The 22594-nt window shown below is 35.1% G+C and overlaps 1 long non-coding RNA gene across 1 annotated transcript; it reads right to left on the reverse strand.

The window, feature by feature from the left end:
* Positions 1-428: 428 nt before the first annotated feature.
* Positions 429-21457, reverse strand: LOC129347448 (uncharacterized). Its single transcript, XR_008599563.1, has 3 exons — positions 21388-21457; positions 21228-21285; positions 429-666 (listed from the first exon to the last, which is right to left on the reverse strand). It is a non-coding gene; the product is annotated as an uncharacterized LOC129347448 (long non-coding RNA).
* Positions 21458-22594: the final 1137 nt, after the last annotated feature.

A 22594-nucleotide genomic window follows, 5' to 3' on the forward strand; every position in this document is an offset into this window, starting at 1 on the left:
AGTTAGTCATCCTCACATGACTTAACCTCATCAGCGGACCTCTGAGGACAATATAAGCCACACACTCAGACAAAAAGACACACTCTAATCAATCTCTGGCTCGCAAACACAAACTGTCTGATCAACACACCAACACACAAACCTCCTCCCCCCCTGGCTTCACCCATCTCAGCATGACATCAGCTCATCCTGGGTTACTCGGCCTCCCGAGTGTCCTGATAGCAGAGATAAGGTTGGAAAGTCACTGATTAGCTGGGAATCTCGTTACACAGGGAGCAACGGATCACTCCCTTCTTCCTCCTCCGCTGTTCTACCACCGATGCCATGCAAGAGTGAATCTGAGGCCGAATGATGAGTGGATAAAGAGGGAAATGATGGTAAAGAAATGCAAAAAAACTAAGAAATACATTCTTAGAGATTCTCACTTTAACACCAGACTTTGATGCATATTTTCTGTTTAAATTGAAAATGAAAAAAAGATATAAACGCCCAAGTAAAATGATTGTTTGGTAATATTTTCAGCCTGTCTGTGTACCTACCACAGTTGTGTAAATATTGGATGAATTAAAATCACATGATTCTTCCTCCTCCATCGTCTTCTACCACTGATGCCGGTCACGAGTGATCCTGAGGCCGAATCATGAGCAGAAAAAGACGAAATGAAAGCTAAAAAAATGCAAGAAAAAAAAGAAACATTGTCTTAGAGACTCACACATAAACACAAGACCTCTATCCATATTTTCTGTTAAAATTGAAAGTGAAAAAATAGAAAAAAATACCCATTTATAATCTGTCTTTGCATTCACCTCGCAATTACATGATTAAATACTGCACAGATATTCATGGTTCAGAGAGGATGAATCCAACCGAATTCAGATGTATAATGACTTTTCTTATAGCGCCACCAACAGGTCAGCAAGTTTTTATCTTGTACATGAATCTACATAAATTTTCATCTATACATTCATGGTTCCCAGATGATATACCCCAACAACTTTACTCTACATTCGACATTTCACGTAATGGCACCATTAGATTCAAGATGAAAGCTTGTTTATTGTTGTTATTTTTGTTAATTATCAGTATTTGGGAAATAAATTCTCATGAGATTCAAGATTTAAGCTTGTTATTTGCCATTTTTTTTGTTTATTGTCACCATTCAGGAACAAAACTCTCATGAGATTCAAGATTCAACCTTGTTTATTGTCGTTTTTTTTTGTTTATTGTCAGTATTTGGGAACAAAATACTCATTACCCTGCTGCTAACGCAACAATGCACACAATAAAAAAACTCATAATTCTCATTCTAGTGTCACAACTGTAGTGAGAATTATGGAATGTAGACATAAAAGTACACAATAATACCATACAACTGAATTAAACCTTTAAAAAATGAAATTTATAAGAATACCAATAAAATACTTCATAGTTTGTGTACTTAAATATGGTACAAAGGGATCATAAAGGTGCGATGTAAAGCATCTATACAATATAAAGAAAGTGAACATAGAATAATCAATGTGAATTTTCAGACATAAAGTCATGGTTCCCAGATGATATAACCCAGTTATTGTCATTACTTTTGTTTATTGTCATATTTGGGAACAAAATTCTCTTTACCCAGGTGTTAACACAATTTTTTTTCATAGAAAATACAAAATAAATAAAATAACTAATGAAAATTTTAAACTTACAGCAGCCACTCAGAGTTTTGGAATATAGGTATGTATACATATGTACAATAAACACAAAAGTATATAAATAATGCTGTGCAACCGAATTATAAATTCTGTGAGAATATAAATAGAATAATACCTAGCTAGTATAAATCAGAGGATAATGGGTGCAATATGAGGTTTATATGTGATATAAATTTGACATTTGTAGTCGTTTGAGCCAAATTTTTCCCAAAATACTGAATCCTAATTGTTTATTTCTTCAATTAATTTTAGCATTAGCTGGTTTAAATTCACATGTTGGTACTTTTTCAAACATTTAGGCTGTAAGTCCATCCTGAAGCTGCATGTGCTAACACAAGAATACAAAAAAACTAACAAAAATACACACAGTAAATAAAATATGTAATGAAAGTTCACAGTTTACAACAGCCATGAACATCAGTGAGTGTTATGGAATGTAGTTATGTATACACGTCTATAATATAAACAAAAGTATGTAAATAATACTTTGCAACTGAATCATACATTTTACAAAAATAAAAGTGAAATAATACCAAGCTACTGAATTCTGTGTACTTAAATAAATCAGAGGATAATGGTGCAATATGAGGTGTTTATACAATATAAATCTGACATTTGTAGTTGTTTGTAGCAAAATTCTTCCAAAAATACTGAATTTAATTGTTTATTTCTTGAATTAATTTTAGTATTAACTGATTTCAATTTTTAGTTTTTCAAACTTTTAGGCCATAAATCCGCCCTGAGGCTGCTCAGGATGGATGTTCTGTTGACTTTAGTGCCCTACTCTTGCGATGTTACAGCATTTCCCAGTAATGTCGGAGGGCGTAGTTGCTTTGCTGCTGCACTGGGCCCATTGTCTCGGCTACAAGGGGAGCAAACATATGCTTGAGGGAGCCCCTTTTAAGACTCAATCAGTCCTTTGGTGGGGTCCACTGACCCAGAAAATGGGTTTCCACAGCTAGAGGAAATGATACTCCGTAATCACCTTACTGGCAATGCTGGGGAGGGAAATGCACAGGGGGGATCTCACACATAGCTGCAGAATAGGACTGAACCGAATCAAACCTTTTAGCTTAAAAATGCCTGAGGAACTTCATCGATAACATTCAGAAACCGGTTTCTTTCTTGGAAGGTTTGCTTGTTGCGTCGCTCGCAGCTTCGGTTGCTTTGGTAGCCTGTTTCCCACACATTCCTGTCATATACTTATTATAAAAGACATTCTGCAGGTGGATCATGTGTCTTTCATGCTACTTTCTCATGGGAGATGTGTTTTAAGGCAAAATCTCACTCCAAACTGTTAATTTAAACTCTAAATCCGAATGTTTTTTTAACCCAAATCTGAGTAATTTGTTTGATTTTCATGACATTTTGTGTAGATATTTACTCTCCCCAGAGGATGAATCACTCAAGTTTCAAATCTTAGTAGCTGTTAAGTGACATAAAAAAAACCCTGAAACCAATAACGTCGTATTCTGACACTGCTCATCTGATCCGGGTGGGTCCGGTTCAGTGAAAACATTTTCCCTCTGCTATCCGGTTACACATGGTGTTGCATAATCACAAGTGGTTCTGAATAGGTCATTGAGGCACTCGTTATTTAAGATCTTTGGAGGACCTGTTTTGACAGTCACGCTGACTGATCAGGCCCGGAGTCCAGTTTCACATGGGAATTGATTATGTGATAAAGATAGAATGACTGATTGACTTGATTCAGGAAGCATTAAATTCAGCCAACGACTACGGAGTTCTAACTGCACTTTATGCATTTAGTTTTTTTTTGTTTAATAGAAATGACATAAATCTAAGGAGGAGCTCTAATTTCACATCTTTAATCTAAATGAATTTAAAAGGAGGCTGAAATCATTTTAAATAAAATAAATAATACTGAATGGAACCACTGCAAGAAGTCAACCTCATAATGCTTTTAGCAAACATTTAGCAATCAATTAGACCTCACTCATATAGCACTTTTCATACAGTAATCAGTTACAAAACTCTTTATAGTGATCCAAATACACCAAATATCACATAACAACAAGCTATAATTACCGTTTACACTTGTACATATCATTTTCACATTTTTTTGGTTATATTTTCACATTCCTATTCCTCTTTTTTGTCTGATTATGTGATTGCATTGACAAGTTTGCTGCTTATTCTCATTGTGTAACGACAGTAAAGGAATTCTATACGAACAGAATGTAACAGAGCGCTCAACAGAACAACTAGTAAAAATCAATAAAAACAACACCCCACCCCCATCTATTTGCCCGTAAATGCTTGCTCTATAAATGATAGACTGAATAACAGCAAGAAAGGAGGAAACCCTACCATGATTAACTCCATATATTGAAAACATTTGCAATAAATGAGCACCAGGTGCAGAATTAGTTCAGAATTTAGAGGATTAAAATAAGACATAGTGCAAAAAGAGAGATAATATTAAGAAAAATCTATTGAAAATCAGACTAAAAAGGTAAAGCTATACATATAACTTGTGAGAGAAGTCACAGAGTCTTCATCTTAGCTAAAAATGAAATGTTAAAGGGCGAGTTTTCCTAACTGAACATGTATGACAAATAGCTTGTTGACTATTTAGCTGTCAACAAAAGATGCTTTAAAGTGGCTAAAATCTAAAGTTTTATAACAGGAATGCGTGAAAATACATTATGAAAACAACAGATTATAAAAGAGATTACCGGTAGTAATAATTAAATGGATAATTAGTTCCTAAATCAGCTGGACGTAGTGCACGTGACTCAAACCTGCATTCTCTCCAACAGCCACCAGGAGGCGACTCTGAGTCAGTGTAAATGGCAGTCAATCAGAAAATGACCCCATTTCTCAGTTGAATTATTAATTCAGTAAACAAATGACTTTATGATCTCAATTACTAGCTTCAAGTACCTTTAAATACAGCACGATGTTTGTTTAATAAATTATGATTTTACTTAAAGTGAAGGATATGTCATAGAAAGATCAAATTTTTAGAAAAAAAATCTGTTTTTCTAAACAAATAGTTTGACATTTTGGAAAAACACGCTCTATTTTCTCTTTTTTTGCTGAGAGATACCTGGATGAGAAGTTTGATATTACTGTCATGATTGTGCTGTAAGTCTGAAGCTACAGTCAGTTAGCTTAGCTTAGCTTAGTGTAGCTAGCTTAATTGGCTCTGTCCAAAGCTTAAAAATTAATTTTCCAGAGACTCTGAAGCTCATTTATTAAAATGTCACATCTCATCTTTGTTTTTGTAATCCAAACTAAACCCTAAAAGTAAATGAACTATAAAAAATATGCAATAACTGGATATCTTTAAGGTAAGCTAAGCTACGTTAGTGTTTTCTACGTGTACGTGTAGCTTCATCACAAATTGGAAATTTAGCACAAATGTCAGACTGTTTTTTATTTTAATGTTTTTTTCTTCAAATTTCCTTAAATTCAAGTCTTTCTAATTATAATCTATTTTCTTAAATAAAAAGTGTAATTGATAAACACTTTCTGTGGAAAAATGCAGCTTTGTTCTCGTTTTTTTATCAGTTCAGCTTTTTCTAGTACAGTTTCCTACACAAAACTTTGTAAAAAAATTTTTTAAAAAGGCAGAAATAATGGGAATAAAACAGCATTGTGACGATAAATCCACCCTCTGACTGTGTTTCTACCTCAGTCCAGTATAACGTAAGTGAGAGCAGATGGCGGAGGTGATCGCCTGCAAGAGGACGATAAGGTTTATGGGGACGTCCCCAAGCAACGCAGATAAACTGCTGCTGCCGTGTTTGGTTTGGGTAAATATTTTTGGTGGATGTGTTGCGTTCAGCGCCGCCGTCAATGATGGAAGAGGAAGAGTTCAGCAGCTCCTAATCTGGTTATTGTTTTGTGAGTGGCTTCCAGTAATAATCTCTGAAAAGGAAGCTGAGGTTTATTATAACCTGAAATCAGATTAAGTCAACAGTGGTCATGTTGTAGACACAGGCGCCCCCATCTGGCCACTTCGGGTAGAACAAGACTTTACTGCAAGACTGTTTAATGCAATATTTGTGTCAAAAATATGAAATAATGAGCAGAGCAAGAATTAAACTGCAGCAGAATCAGAAATTACTTTGTAAAATAACATAAATATGAAGTAATATTAATTTTGCACAAACATTCTCACAGTACAACAGCTTAAAACTTTTTCATATTTTAAGAGCAATTTCTGCTTGACCCTCTCTGATTGGCGGGATTTTTTTATCGCATAAATTATGGATATTTGTGAAATTTATTTTTAAAAAATTGTTAAAAATATTTGTTTTGTGTTTTCTATAATTTTTTGCAACAATTCCTGCTCTAAAAATATTTTGATTGCATAAATTATGGACATTTGTGAAATTTAATTTATTTAAAAATATTTATTTAAAAATATTCTACATGTTTTATTTTTTGCTTTCTATAATTTTTTAGAACAATTTCTGCTTTCAAAAAATATTTTGATAGTCCAAAATATGGACATTTGTGAAACTGAATTTATTTTAAAAATATTCTACATGTTTTATTTTGTGTTTTCTATAATTTTTTGGAACAATTTCTGCTCTCAAAAATATTTTGAGTTTCAGCTTTGGCATAATGTTCACATTAGATCACCAATGTCATTAAAAATATTGCTATAAGATGTAGAAATACTCTGTAACAAGTAAAAGTCCTGCAGTCCTGTGGAAATTAACAGATCTTATCAGCAAAATGTCTGTAACCATCCTATATTCTTCTTCGCACAGGTAACTGTAAAGATATGAAGGATAATGCAATGTTCAGTCCTTTTGGAGTACTCATTTTTAAAAAAAAAAAAAAAAGCACATTTTGGTGGTAAGTTAGTTGAATTTTTCCTGAAAACAACCACTATAAAGCAGTGTAATTTTAAAAAAATGCTTCCATTTTATGTAATATACTTAATTTCTGTGTGTTTTGATGATTAATTCATCCAAATCCATCAAATTCACATCGTGTTTGTTGTAAATTCATTTGGAAATGCATTTTTTCATCATTTTGAGTCCTCAGTAAGAAAAAAAGAGCGAATTTTGGCAGCAAATTGGTTGAATTTTTACTCAAAACAACCACTATAATGCAGCAAAATTGATAAAAATGCACCACCATTATGCAGTATACTCATTTTCTGTGAGTTTGTGACAGTAAATCCATGTAAATCCATCAAATTCACATAATATTTTAGGTATATTCACTTGTAAATGTACTTTTTAGTCCTTTTTGAGTCCTTAGTATGAAAAAAGAGCAAATTTTGCCTGTAAATTAGTTGCATTTTTGCTCAAAACAACCACTATCATGCAACATTATTGAAAACATATCCTTTTTATTTAATATCCTCCATTTCTCTGTGTTTTTGATCATTAATTCATCCAAAACCATCAAATTCACATCATATTTTAGGTAGATTGTTTGACACAAAGAAAAAAATTATTAAAATATGAAGATTAATGTACTTTTTGTCCTTTTTGAGTCCTTAATAGGAAAAAAACTTAGTATTAGTATAAATTAGTAGAATTTTTGCCCAAAACAACCACTATAATGCAGTATAATTTTAAAAAATACACTAGCATTATGCATATACTCCATTTCTGTGTGCTTTTGATGATGAATTCATCCAAATCCATCACATTCACATCAGAGATTGATTGTGTTCATTTTGTTTAATGGAAAACTTTTAAATTTGCTTTAATCAAGCAAATTTAAGGATAAAAATAATTGCTAATCAAATTCACATCCTATTTGTAGTACATTCTTTGATAAATACAAAATCACTGTACTTTTTTGTCTTTTTTGAGTTCTCAGTAAGAAGAAAAGCTAAATTTGACTGTAAATTAGTTAATTGTTGCTCAAAACAACCACTATCATGCAGGATAATTGAAAAAAAATGCACCATCGTGACACAATATACTTACTTTTCCTGTGATTTTGATTAATTAATTCATCCAAATCCAAATTCACATATTTTGTGTAATATGCAAAAGCTCTACAAGTTTATTTCTGTGCATGAAAAAGACAAACACCATCGACTTTACTTTTATTCTCATTGCAGGAAAAAGTTTTTAGTGACTTAATTTAAACACCTGAGCAGAAATCATCATCAGGTGGATCAGAGGAAACACCTGAGTCTTTACATACAATCATCATTTACTGGAACACACAACTTCATTTAAACTCTAAAAAATAACTTGAGGCATCTAGTTTCAATTCCTAATTAGATGCATGATTGCAAAATGATTCTATTATTAGGATTATATGATTATATAAACCTTTGAAGCTGCAAACATTAATTTAAAGGGTTGGTTTGACAGATAAATGCTGCATCAACTCAATATTGTGTGGGTTCGCGTCGTTCACGGTGGCCCCGGTGGCTCTCTGGGGGTGCCGCCCTGTGGCTCCTATGGCCCGGGGGGAGGGATGCCCTGTTGACTTGGCCCTGCCTTGCCGTGATTGCTGTTCTGGGCTTCGGGGTTCTTCACACTTGCATGTTTGATCAGGTCTTGCCAACTACTGCCGAGTCCCATTTCAGCGATTGATGGGTCCCGCCAGAATGTGCTGAGAATTTCTCCAGTCTCTACCCTAAACTCATTCTCTCTCGCACTAGTATCCTTTTCTGGCCTATTCTATTCTATTCTATACTATCAAGACACCCACAATTATGGTGCTCAGTACCATTTGTTCATTTATTATTGAATCTCTTTTTCTTTTGTGTTGGTTTGGTTTTCTTTTCTTTTTTCAAATTTTTATTTATTTATTTATTTTTTTTATTGATGGGCAATTAGTAGTTGGGCATAACACACCACCTTACAATCTTTAATTGCAATAGCAACGCCTGTTATTTTCTATCCCTGTTCATCCTGTTCGTCCTGTTCGTCCTGTCCAGTCTTTGTTTCCCCGACACATCACTGAGGTGTAGCACTCCCCTCCCTGGCTCATAATAGGGAATTCTAATAAAGAATATCTGCTTAGCTTTCAGGGAGGGCCGGTGATGGTCACACACATGCACTAAATATTAAAATATTTGGCTGCAAGACTAAAATATGCATCAATCTCATATAATGTTGACTCCCCTTTTGTGGAGTTAAACAATGAGAACAAATGCAGACAAAAAAAAAAAAAAAAATATTGTGTATAATTAAAGCTCAAATTTCTACATAAGAGGATTTAAAATTCAATTAAAGTTCATGAAATTGACCTAATAGTTCATTTTTCTTCACTTTGACTTCATAATTTAATGCCACCTCCTTTAAAATGAACAAACCTGCACAATTTCAGAAAGTTAATTAAAATAAATTAGATTTTATAGAAGAAAAACTAACTCTAGTAACTCAATATAGCTTGTTAATTGAACATAATTTCATTAGAAGTTGTTTTAACTCAAAAAGATTCAGCAAAATGAGCCAAAACAAAGTCAAAACATAAAAGTTCTGCAAGATATGGAAGATTATTTGCTCCTATTTTGCTTGTCTTGTGATATTTAAGTAAATAAATGAACTATTCATGAACTAATTTACTAGCAAGTCAAATTATCCTTCAAGAATCACTTTTACTCCTCATTATTTAAGCAGTCAGGGAGCAAAAACAGACAGAAAATTACTAACAGAATTCATAATAAAACTCAAAATTCTCCATCCTGCTGACTTAAAACATAAATTTAAAGCTTAATATGGCTCCAAAAATAAAGATAATTACATTTAAACCTCACAAATAACGTGACTTTTGCATTAAATTCACATAAACAGAGCTTGTTCTGTGTCTGAACACTAGGTGGCGCCACTCAACTGTTATTTTTCTAAATAAAGCGACTACAAGGACACCAGAGTGAAAATATTAGAGCAGAACTAAAATATTCTGCAGCCAAAACACACACAGGACTGCGTTTTTCACCTTCAAGAACATAAAGCAGCTTCCAGTTAAAGAGTTTTATCATCAGATCGAGTTTCTTCGGTTATTTTTTGTCCAACGGAATGGAAAGTTTAAGTTCTGCCAGCGTCAGAAGGCCACAACGACAAAAATAAAACACTAAAAATAATAAAAAAGTAAAGCACAACCGCACAAACCGAGCTTCTATGGTATTTATAATAAATAATGAAACCTATATTTAAAATAAAAGGTCCATTCTGGGATGTTTTAAGCTTTTTTTCCCCTTAAATTTACACTTAAATTGACTCAGACAAAACAAACTGCAATTAAATGTCAAAAAGTAGTTATAGTTGTAGAAAATATTCATATCAAAAACATAAACAGGAATTCAATGACAAAATGACAAGTTGAGTCAAAACAACTCATATAATCTGGTGCTTTTCCTCTTTAAAATGGAGTTAAATGGACCAAAAAGTGATTTTTAAAGAGTAAGAAACTCTGAAATATGATTATTTATTTGTGTTTGTGTCTGATTTATCACTGGTATGCTCATATCGAGGCTGCTTAAGGGCAAATCTGATGAAAAAATGGTTCAAATATGTTATATTTCAACAAAAAGACGACAAAAATGCTTCACATCAGACATAACAAGAAACACGAGGCTAATTGAAAGTATAAAAATACAGATATCAGTAGGATTTGTAAAGAGTAAACTAAAAATAAGCTAAAAAATGAATAAAATAGACTGAACTTGGTGTGAATTATGATGCATTAGAGCAGATCAGACATATGTTTTGGCCACAATTCATTTAAATCACATCATATTTTAAGTAAATTCTTTAAAAACAGAAAACCACTGTAAAGCTGTCAGAAATTATATACTTTGTAAGGACTTTGGATGGCAAAAAGCAAATTTTAGCAGTTAATTAGCTATAGTTTTGCTCAAAACAAACACTGTCATGCAGGATAATTGAAAAATGCATCAGCTTTATGCTCTATATTTATTTTTTCTGTGTTTTTGATGAATAATTGATCTAAATCCATCAAATTCAAGTAATATTTTGAACATATTATCAAACAAACTGTAAATATATGAAGATTAATGCACTTTGTTGTCCATTTTCAATCCTTAGTGAAGAAAAAAGCTAATTTTGGCTGTAAATTGCAAAACAGTCACTATCATGCAACATAATTTTAAAAATGCACCAGCGTTATTCAATATACTCATTTTCTGTGAGTTTTTGACAGTAAATCCATTAAATTCTCATCATATTATAAGTAAATTCACTTGTAAATGCACTTTTTTGTCCTTTTTCAGTCCTTAGTGAGGAAAAATGCAGATTTTGGCAGTAAATTAGTTGCATTTTTGCTCAAAACAAACACTATCATGCAACATAACTAAAGAAAATGCACCAGCGCTATGCAATATACTTATTTTTTGTGTTTTTGATGATTGATTAATCCAAATCCATCAAATTCACATAATATTGTCAGTAAATTATGTAACAAGCTGTAAATATATGAATATCAATGTACTTTGTTGTTCTTTTTTACTCAATGGAGGGGAGGAAAGCAAATTTTGGGGTGTGTGTGTGTGTGTGTGTGCGTGTGTGTGTGTGTGTGTGTGTGTGTGTGTGTGTGTGTGTGTGTGTGTGTGTGTGTGTAAGTGTGGGTGGGGGGGATCAGATTTTGTCAGTAAATTAGTTGCATTTAATGAAAATCGCCACTATCTTGCAGGATAATTGAAAAAACGCACCAGAATTATGCAATATATTCCATTTCTGTGTGTTTCTGTTATTAAAATCTTCCATATCCATCAAATTCATGTAATATTTTAAATAAATTCACTTGTAAATGCGCTTTTTTGTCCTTTTTGAGTCCTCAGTAAGAAAAAAAAGCAAATTTTGGCTGTAAATTTGTTGAATTTTTGCTCAGAACAGCCACTATCATGCATCAGTGTTACGCAATATCCTACATTTCTGTGTGTTTTTGATGATTAATTCACCTAAATCCTTCAAATCGACATCATATTTTAAGTAAATGCATTTGAAAATGCACTTTTTTGTCCTTCTTGAGTCATTAATGGGGGGAATCAAAATCTGTATCTGTAAATTAGTTGAATTTTTGCTCTGAACAGCCGCTATCATGCAACATTCTTGAAAAAAATGCACCAGCATTTGTAATATACTACATTTCTCTGAGTTTTTGCCGGTAAATCCATCTAATTCCATCAAATTCACATCATATTTTTAGCAAATTCACTTGTAAATGCACTTTTTTGTCCTTTCTGAGTCCTTAATAGGAAAAAAAGCACATTTTGGCAGTGAATTAGTTAAATTTTTGCTCAAAACAACCACTATCATGCAGGAAAACTGAAAAAAAAATGCACCGGTGTTATGCAATATACTCATTTTCTATGAGTTTCTGATAGTAAATCCATTAAATTCACATATTTCCAGTACATTCACATGTAAATACACTATTTTTTGTACTTTCTGAGTTTAAATTAGAGGAAAAAAGCAAATTTTGTCATTAAAGGCATTAAATTAGTTGATTTTTTTGCGTAAAACAACCACTACCATGCCGTAAACTGCACCAGCATTATGCAATATACTAATTTTCTTGTGTTTTTGATGGTAAATCCATCCAAATCCATCAAATTCATGCAATATTTTAAGTAAATTCACTTGTAAATACACTTTGTTGTTCTTTTGGGTCTATAATAGGGGGAAAAAGCAGATTTTGGCAGTAAATTAGCTGCATTTTTGCTCAGAACGGCCACTATCATGCAGGATAATTGAAAAAATGCACGTGTTATGCAATATTCTCCGTTTCTGCGTGTTTCTGCTCATTTGTGCGACACATAATCTGCTGTAATGAGTCCATATCGAGATGAAGAAGATCAGAAACAGAAGCTGAGGTTGCGTAGCGTCTCGTTCGCTCTCAGATGCTTCAGATAACATTTTTTCAGGCCTGAACCCACAGAAGAGCGACTCTCCGGGTCCTGATGAAGCTAAACCACGTTCCGACTCCACATTTCTGCTCCTTTCACCACGTCTCGGGGCAGAATTTCCCGTCTTGCCCCCTTCCTTCGACCTCTCTGGTGGTGGTGATGTCACTTTTCCGAGCCCATCAGGATCAATTAGCGTCGGGACACGTGCACGCTCCAGCGCCCCGTAATGAAGAAATAGGCTTCCATAAACAGAGAAATATAATATCTTAAAACCCATTTAGAGCCCTGACTGCTCCTCAGACTGATTGGTGAAACGCTGAGCAGCAGATGAGTGAAAGGTCGCTGATAAAACCACGTCTGGAGCAGGAGAAGCAGGTAATAAGGAGGTTTTTTTATTCCTCTCAGAGTGTAGAATAACTCAGAAATACTATTTCTCTCTCCATCTTCCTCCTAAAGCCCAACGGTTTCCTCTTAATGAGAAAGTGGAGAAGAAGAAGGAAAAGAGAACATCGGATCAAATCATATCTGTGGTTTCCACATTTTCCTCTTTTAGAAATAGAACAGACCTCATGCTTTGTACCGAGGATGCATCCATAGACAATATTTGACATTATAAACATGAAAACAATTGAATTATTCTTCATATTTTAATCATTTTAACTAATTTACTCAAAGTTCTTGTCCAGTTTCTTGTGTTCAGACCGTATTCATGCTGTTTTTGAAGATCATATTAGCATATTTTATACTCAAAATCTATTAAAAGTGCTTTAAAATGTTTAAAAAGAAAGAGAAACAGCATACACATATATAATTATTATTAATAATAATAATTTTAACTAATTTCCTCAAAGTTCTTGTATAGTTTCTTATGTTTGGACAATAAATATGCTTATTTGTAGAGAAGATTAGCATATTTTATACACTAAGGCTATTAAAAGTGCTTTAAAATGTTTAAAAAGAAGAAGAAAACAGCGTTAAAAACATAACGCCGTTCCTTGGTGGAGTGATAAAGCTCTTCCATTCTGTTTCCATACAGGTTCAGAACTTTATATTACAGTGAAAAATGAGTCTGTACCAGGAGCAGTAATCAGCTAAAACTTGCCAAAAGTTAAGAGGATTAAATACGGCCAGAAACAACTTTTTCACAATATTCTGTTGTTTTTAGTGGCACCAGTATCTGGGTTGTTCCAGAACTGGAGACATTTTACATCAAATTTCATATAATCCATGCAGAAAATCCTAAAACATGCAGTTGTTGTGTAAATGTTCTTGTCCTGAGACCGAATCTTAAAAAAAAACAGGAGAAAGGAATGTTTGAAAATGTTTTTAAAATATCAAATAAGTCTGAAGTTCCCCTTAAAATGCTATTTTTCTCTTGTCCCCCTGATGACCAAACTGAACCTCTAATAAAACAGTTCAAATGAAATTTAAAGATCCTTTTTTTAGTTTTGTTTTTTTCATTGTTGTCTCTTGTAATTGTGGGAACATTTTTATAATCAACATAATATTTAAAAAAAAATAATTATTATGGATGGAATGTGTCCCACGACAACCGTTAACATAACCTGTTGATGAAGTTTTTGTCATTTTGTGTCTTTTTTTGTCATTTTATGTCTTGTTTCTGGCATTTTGTTTTGTTTTTGTCATTTTTTTTGTCTAGTTTTTGTCTTTTGTGTCTTTTTTTATCATTTTGTGTCTCATTATCATTTTGTGTCTCGTTTTTGTTGTTTTATGTCTCATTTTTGTCGTTTTATGTCTAGTTTCTGTCTTTTGTGTCTTGTTTCTGTCATTTTGAATCTTTTTCTGTCGTTTCATGTCTAGTTTTTATCACTGTCTCATTTTTGTCGTTTTGTGTCTTGTTTTTGTTGTTTTGTGTCTTGTTTTTGTTGTTTTGTGTCTTATTTTTGTTGTTTTCTTTCTTGTTTTTGTCGTTTTGTGTCTCATTTTTGTCTGTTGTGTCTTGTTTTTGTCATTTTATGTTGTTTTTGTCTTTCGTGTCTCGTTTTTGTTTTCTGTTTTGTTTTTGTCGTTTTGTGTCTTGCTTTTGTTGTTTTGTCTTATTTTTATTGTTTTTCTTGTTTTTGTCATTTTGTGTCTCGTTTTTGTTGTTTCCATCACCAAACAGTTTTCCTGCAGAATGTGTAGAGCAAAGCTATGTCCTCTCTTCTATTTTCCATATTTTCATCCCATTATCAGCCTTGATTGAATGTCTCACTCTACCTCATATTATCAGGATCAGACTCATTCTTTGGACTGTTTTCCATCAGTCAGTTTGTCCTCTTGGGCAGCAGTAACAGCAGCTAAATATCTAGCTTCTACTGCTGAGAAAAAGATCACATTAGCATGGATTAGCAACCCTGTTACTGTGATTAGAGTAGGGTTAGCAAACAACACAGAAAACATGGAATAAAAATGCTACCATTGATGTGGAAGCTGAGCCAATCAAGCCTTTGATAGTGTATTAACTATTATTAATCAATATGGAGTAGAAAACTGGATAAGAGAAGGTTTATTTATCAAATATTTTGAATCTCAGATGTCCTCCAGCTCTGGAATGATCCTTATATGTTGAATAAATACAGATTATTTCTTGGTTTCTGCACTCGTTCTAGCTCTAGTGTTCTGTCCTGAAGACTAAATCTGCTTAAAAACATCTGTTCATCCCCAACATTCTGTTTTTTAGACGCAGTAGTGCATGTCTAGAGTAAACCCAGGTTATTTCTGGGTTTATGGTCCAGAAAACAGACATATTTAGAGTTCCAGTATTGTGTCCTGAAGACTAAATCTGCATAAAAATTAACTTTTTCCCCAACATTCTGTTTTTTAGACGCAGTAGTACATGTCTAGAGTAAACCCAGGTTATTTCTGGGTTTATGGTCCAGAAAACAGACATATTTAGAGTTCCAGTATTGTGTCCTGAAGACTAAATCTGCATAAAAATTAACTTTTTCCCCAACATTCTGTTTTTTAGACGCAGTAGTACATGTCTAGAGTAAACCCAGGTTATTTCTGGGTTTCTGCGCCATCATTTCCATGAGATCTGGTCCATGTTTGTCCACCAGCAGAGCTCTGCTGTCAGTAGAAGTCGGGTTCATGCACTTTGCGCTGGACGCTGCATTTGCATCCGGCCAGACGAGGAATGTAGATTTACAAGCCTGCGTGGCCGTGCAGATGTGGAACCAAAGAGCAAGTGTTATTGTGAATCCCCCGGTGGGCGAGTCCTCCGTCTCCCCCGTCGCCTCCTCCCCCCGTCAGGAGCTGCAGCATCCCTGCTGGGCTCTGCCTGTTTATCTCTTCCGAAGTGGCCATGATTAATGAGGCCCTGAACACATCCTCTCTTTCCCCTGGACCTGGAGCCCCACAGCTGAGTAAACAGCTCCGTCTGAGCCGGGGAACCCCCACCCAGGCAGGTAGAACCCAGCAGTTCTGTCAGAACATCACGGAGATCTGTGGAGGCGTGCGTGAAAACATCACGCGTGTCCTCAAGCACACGTCCAGAAAAAGCCTCCTGAAGTTCAGACCTGCTGCTGCTGGAGGCGACAGACTCAGTCTCCTCTGAAGAAACTCAACGCAGATTCACGTCTTTTCTTACGTTCTTTAAAAAGCATTTAGAGGATTTTACATCACCAAGGAACACACGAAATGATGAGAAGTAACTCAAGTTAATACAAGAAATGAGCTCAAAGATGAGAAATCTCTACCTGAAACATTTTTGTTTTGGTGCCATCATCAAATCAGACTAAATTACAAGTAATGAGCTCAAACCATGAAGAACTTTCTCCTAAAAAGGTATTATTATTATTATTATTATTATTATTAATAATAATAATAATAATAATAATAATAATAATAATAATAATAATAATAAATCCAGGTTATTTCTTGGTTTCTGTACCAGAAAACAGACATATTTTGAGTTCTAGTATTCTGTTCTGACGACTAAATCTGCTTAAAAAACTAATATTTGATAACTTAAAAACACTGATGCAAACTGTAGCGTACAACATTATTTTTGAGGAGCCCCCATGGTTTTTTTCAGTATTCTTAGCACGTTGGAAAAATCTTCTACATTTCGACTTCAGGTTTTTATATTCTTTGCAAATAAAAATAAAAATAAAATGTTTTCCTCTTTTTTTTACTTTTGAAAGATCAAAATAAAATCTTTTATCACAAAGAGAAGCTGTAAAAACAGGTCGAATCATTGGATTTTTAACTTTCCCACTTGCCTTGAATGCACCATGTTTGGGGTACAGTTTGCAATAATCAGATTCTGCAAAAAAGTAAAAATTCTCTGCTTCTCGACGTAATAAAAATGCCATGACTGACTCAGTTGTGACCAACAGTCAGGTGGCAAAAATTTAGAATATTTTACAATTTTTATTGATCAGTTTTAGTGAGATGCACAAGTATACAAAAAAATATAAATTTTTTCACAATACTCAGTTTTTTTTAGATGCACTTGTATACATATTGAGGAAATACAGGTTATTTCTTGGTTTCTACACCATAATCTAATAAAATGTGATTCATAATCATTGGAATTAAAGCAAAAACAGGCTTGAAATATTTCACTTTACATGCAACAATTACAGAATATAAGAAAGTTTACCTTTATGAATGAAATTACTAAAATTTCTTGGCTATTTCTTGATTTCATTTCATGAGATATAGGGCAAAATTATCAAAATGAAAACAAAAAAGGCCTGAAATATTCCTCTTAATGTGCAATTAATATGGAATATATGAACGTTGAACTTTTTGAATGAAGTTATGTAAAAACAACTAACTTTTTCTCTCATTCTTGGCTATTTCTTGGTTTCTGCACCCTCATTTTCATGAGATATTGGTTAAAATCTTCAACATTAAAGCAAAAAAGTCTTGAAACATTTCACTTTACATGTAACAGATACAGAATATATGCAAGTTTATCTTTTTGAATTGAAAAAAACGAACTTTTTGAGATGCACTAGTAGATATATTGAGTAAAAAAGGCTTATTTCTTGGTTTCAACCCAGTTTTTGTGGAATCTTAAACACAGATCCGACTCAGATAAAAGGATTTTGACATTCCAAAATCTCCCATAAATCTTATAGAATTCCTGTGGAGTTTTTGCAGAAACCCTGTGAATGTTTGCGGCTGCTTATTTGGCGAATCCGTCCGACATGAGTAATAGAAGAAGCTTTTGTGTTGGCAGCCGGTCTGAGGATTGATCCGTTGATCCGGCGCTCTGACAGGACGGCTAATCTGAACAGATACCTCCACGACAAACGCATCACTTGTGGGCAGAAAACAACATAATTGCCGGCAGCGTATGGAATCTAAAACAGCCTCCTTCAGCAGAAAAACCCAATAGTTTCCACGTCGAGGAGCGCCACGCGTCAAATAGGATCTGACAGATTCCTCCTGCTTCTGTTTCTATCAGATTCCTCCAGCAGTTTGTCTAGAAGATGGATGCCAGGAGTTTGTTTCTGCCCTGATCTGGATTTAACAGCCTCTAACGGCTTCTTCACAGGTGAGGCAACGTTCTACAGCTTCATGTCTGGGGCCATTTGTCGGCAGGCATTTCCTCCTCTGGGTGTGTTTGTGTAGGAAAGTGTCGAACGCGACGCCTGCAGCTTAACGGCGGAGCAACAAACAGGTTTACTGCACCTTTTGACGGAGTTCCATCATCTGATTTGTGCTTCTAAATCTTTAAGTGGGTTCATGGAGAAGAGCTTGGCTTCTCTGGACAAGACATGAGCTTCACTGACGACAGGATTTGTGGAGTTTTGTGGAGTTTAGTTCTATTTTTCTCCATCTTTCATCATCGTAGGTCATAAAATTACCATCACGCATGAGTAAAATCATAAACTTTACTCACTTTGACCCCAAACATCGGAAAAAAACAAACCTGCTTGATGTGAACTGCAGTAAAATACAACAAAAACTCAAACACAAACCCTCCGTGCCACTTTTCAATTGTTTTCTAATCTTGTAGGGAGGTTAAACCCACAAAACAGGTCTTTGACTTCAGGTCATGATGCAAAGGTCCCCTTTGGTATGGAAGCACCTTAGGGTTATACAAATAAATTTATCCTAAGACATGAGAGAGATCACTCTTTGTATCGGAAATAAACATGTCTTTTCAAAATGGCCGCCAATGCGCCAAAAATGCTCTGAAGCCCATATCTTTGCTTCTCTTATAGGTATAATGACAAATTTGGTGTCAAAGTGTACATTTTTGGGGTCAATGAATCCAATAAAACAGGTTTCAAGTTTTATATAACCAAGCGTTTTCCCCTTACCATGACAGCTGGGGCTAAATATGAACATTTCACATAAAAAATGTCTAATCTTTAACATTGACATTAAACTTCTTAATATTTCTATTTAGAGGTATATTGTTAAATCCAGTGCTCTATCGGGGTCGTATCTGTTATTTTTGACCATGACGAAGTGAAAAAAGTGAACTCCTGAGAAAGTAATGGTGAAATTCTAACATCACACACTTTGTATAATAATCATAGACTTTAAAATCTCTGGTTGTTAAACTCAGTCTCCTCATTTAAATCTCTTCCTAAAATTCACCAACACCCAACTTTTTGTCTGGCAGTATTTTCTATATTAAAAAAAAAAAAAAAAGATTTTATCTAGGTTACCTGTCAAGTTCAAGTTCATATTTACTTTTATGACAGGTATCTCCATGTATTTTCTTTACCAATGAAGTTTGTTATCCTTGTTATTAGAATTTCCATTAGTTATGATGAGATTAAACTCATTAAATTATGCCAGAAACAAGAGCAAACAGGTTGAAAACAAGACAAAATGACATCCAGATTATCTGAACCGCTTCACTGAGGCTGCATCCACTATAATATGTTTTTGTTTTAAAATCCAAAATGAGCGCATTAGCTCAGTTTCTTAAATACTCAGAGGCCTTAAAACCATGACTCTTCCTGTCCAGTCAGGATGCAGGTGCTGGTTAAACATGAAGCAGGAGGTTGGTTTGCTTAGTTAAGTTTGTATGGAGGAAGAACAGCAAGGGCAAAAAGTCAGCTTCATAGATGTTTAGTTATCTGAAGCCTGGTGTTTTTGTTTACATTCAGAAGACCTGATAGCAGCCTGACCAACCAGGGAACAACACGCAGTGACAGTAAGACCAAACCAGAAAACCAACAATTCCAAAAATCTCTGCTACCGCTCATCCAGATTAAACTGCAGCCCTGAAGTATTCAAACTTAAACAGTTTCTGTTTTAGGAGGCGTTGTGTGAACATGAGGTGTAAACACAGCAAACGTGAAAACAAAGTGAGTTCTAAACTCAAAATACACAGCCTGTCCAAAAAACAAGTCTCCATCTGGATTTAACGAAGCAATCAGGTAAGAGCCTTTCATTGGATAATTACTGCAGTGATGACAACTTCTTTAACTCTAGCTGATGCAGTGAGCAGCTTCTCATTTCTTAAACAACCATGTTGGAAGTCATATCCTGTGATCATGGAAAGGATGTTAATCTGTCTCAGAAGGGTCAAATTATTGGCCTGCATCAAGCAAAGAAAACAACTGAGGAGATGAAACTACTAAAATCAGGTTAAGAACCGTCCAACGCATCATTAAAACCTGGAGGATAGTGGAGAACCATCATCTTCAGGAACAAACTCTTAGATGATCATAGGAAACCAACAGTAGAACTCACAGCTGTTTAATAGTGAAAGTAAGAATATTTCCACATGAAGGGAACTCAAAGGATTGGGACTAAACAGCTGTAGGATTACCTCCATGTTCTTCAGGAAAACCTAAAACCATCAGCAGAAGGTTGATCTTGAACACAGTTGGATGTTCCAACAAGACAATGAGCCCAAACACACATCAGATGTGGTAAAGAAATGGTTCCATCAGGCTAGAATGAAGGTTCTAGACTGGTTTCCACAAAGTCCTGACTTAAACCCATCAAGATCTTGAAGAACCAAGTCAGAAAGATGACAAATTTACTGGAACTGCACCAATTCTGGTGCAGTTCCACTACATTTGTCGTCTTTCTGTCTCAGACTTGAGTCAGTTAAATTGATAGTATTATGATACTGCCACCTCCATGCCTGTCAGAAGGTATAGTGTCCAGAGGAGTCGTGGATTAACCAGCAGATGGGTTCATCAGGGTAAGAGAAGAGGTGGATGAAGTGATGCCCTCATCATGTGTAGTGCCTACCAGCCTGTGGGGGTTCAGGTTATGATCTGGTTTCGGTCAGGTTCAGCAACGTTATATTCCCAAAGAATATTCCCAAAATTAGAGCAGGAAAGACGTGAGGCAAAGAGGGTTTAAGGTGCGTGATTCATGAAAGTAAGCAGCGTGTTTAAATCAACTATGCGCAAACATCTCGTCTCCAATCTCGTTATAGACGGTATAATGACAATAAAGCACATTCTGTTCTAGTAACACGAGGCGAAAAGTCACCAAGCTACAGCAGATCCGATGTACAGGAAAGACTCAAAACTAAAACCCAACCAGGAGTGTTTCCTAGTGGACACTGGGAGCAAATCCTGTAAAAGTTCTGTGTTTTTAAATGAAAGCATCTTAGCGTGGAGTCTGAGTAACCCATAATATCAGCAGTAGCCTCTGAGCACGTAGAGATACTGAACGATCACAGCAAGTATCACAGGTCAAAGATAATTCATGACAATTACAGAAGAGTTATCGGTAATATTTCAGCTTCTAATGCTCACCTAGAATCTCAGTGACGTCTTCTCCACTCCAGACCAGTGTGATTCTGGATTCACTCCCCTGTAAAACAAGATTTAGAGGAAGAGTCAAAGATTCTGTCCAACAGAAACATAACAGCACTTGATTTTAAAGATGCCCTCCATTAAAAATTATTTTTTTTACCTCATCAACTTGTTTTTATGGTGTTTTTGAAGATGTATCATAGGTTGAACTGAGTATTTCCACCTTAAAACTGCAGAGAAACACAGATTTGGACTTCAGGTTGAGGCTTTTTATATCATTATTCTTCTTTAAAATCAATTTTAAACATGTTTAGCTAAAAAAAACACCAATATTACAACTTATTGTGTAGCACTGAGTAGTTTTACAGTGTTTGAGCAGAGTTGTAGGTGAGCTGGTGTGCTCGAGAGGCTGGAACTTCATAAATCCACACATTCTAGGGCAGTGTAGAGTTACATGTGAGCCATTTTAGGGCAGTAAGGGACTATTTTAATGGAGAAAAACTCTCAGTTTGTAACTTTACAGTGCAGAAATTCATTTTGGAGGATTTTAGGGACATGTTAGCATGAGAATCTGCAGATTTATAGTGTTTGTTCATTTAGGACATCTTTTATGCCTCTTGTCCTATTTTAAGATGAATTTTGGTGCATGAAAGTGCAGTTTTTTCCAATTTTGAAGAATATGTGCAGCTTAAAAAAATCAAAAAGCTGCTTTCTAGTTCAACATGTGAAGCAGATAAATCAACTTCTAATTGGAGATACGTGCAGATTACTGAATAAAACCAGAAATTATCTAAATTCTCCATTTGTCTGTCTTTCACATTACACCGTTTAGTTTGTATTTATTCTGGAAAACTCTGCTCACTAATCTAAATAAAATAATTTGACCAGTATGAGGTTCAGCTGGCATGAAAGTCGCCCAAAACTACTAAAAATCTGCCCAGAATGATAAATTAAACACAGATTTCTACTGAATCTTTCCACGTGCTTGGGTTTATCTGACGATAACGGCCTTCGTACTCACTGAGGAGGATCCATTAATTCCTCTGCTGCTCTGTTTGGACGTGCGCTTGCTTCCTCCACATGTGTGAGTGTGTTTTTTAAGTGCATCAGAGCATCGCTGTGAGTGCTGAGGATTCCCCTGGTAGCCGGTGCCACGGTCCGGGATCAAGGAAGTGTCTAATGGATCCGGTGGTCTCCAGGATCGGGGCCTGGAGGACCGGCTGGAGGACTGGGGGACGCCTGGCCCGTCCGTCCCCATGTCTGCCCATCTGTCTCTGGGCTCGGCTGGAGGAGGTGTGGGCTGAAGGATGGGGAGTCGGGCAGATGTACAGATATTAAGTGGTGACATGGGTGAGAGTCGTAGTTCT

The sequence above is a fragment of the Amphiprion ocellaris genome, chromosome 18 (assembly GCF_022539595.1).
Source record: "Amphiprion ocellaris isolate individual 3 ecotype Okinawa chromosome 18, ASM2253959v1, whole genome shotgun sequence".
Classification (NCBI taxonomy): domain Eukaryota; kingdom Metazoa; phylum Chordata; class Actinopteri; family Pomacentridae; genus Amphiprion; species Amphiprion ocellaris.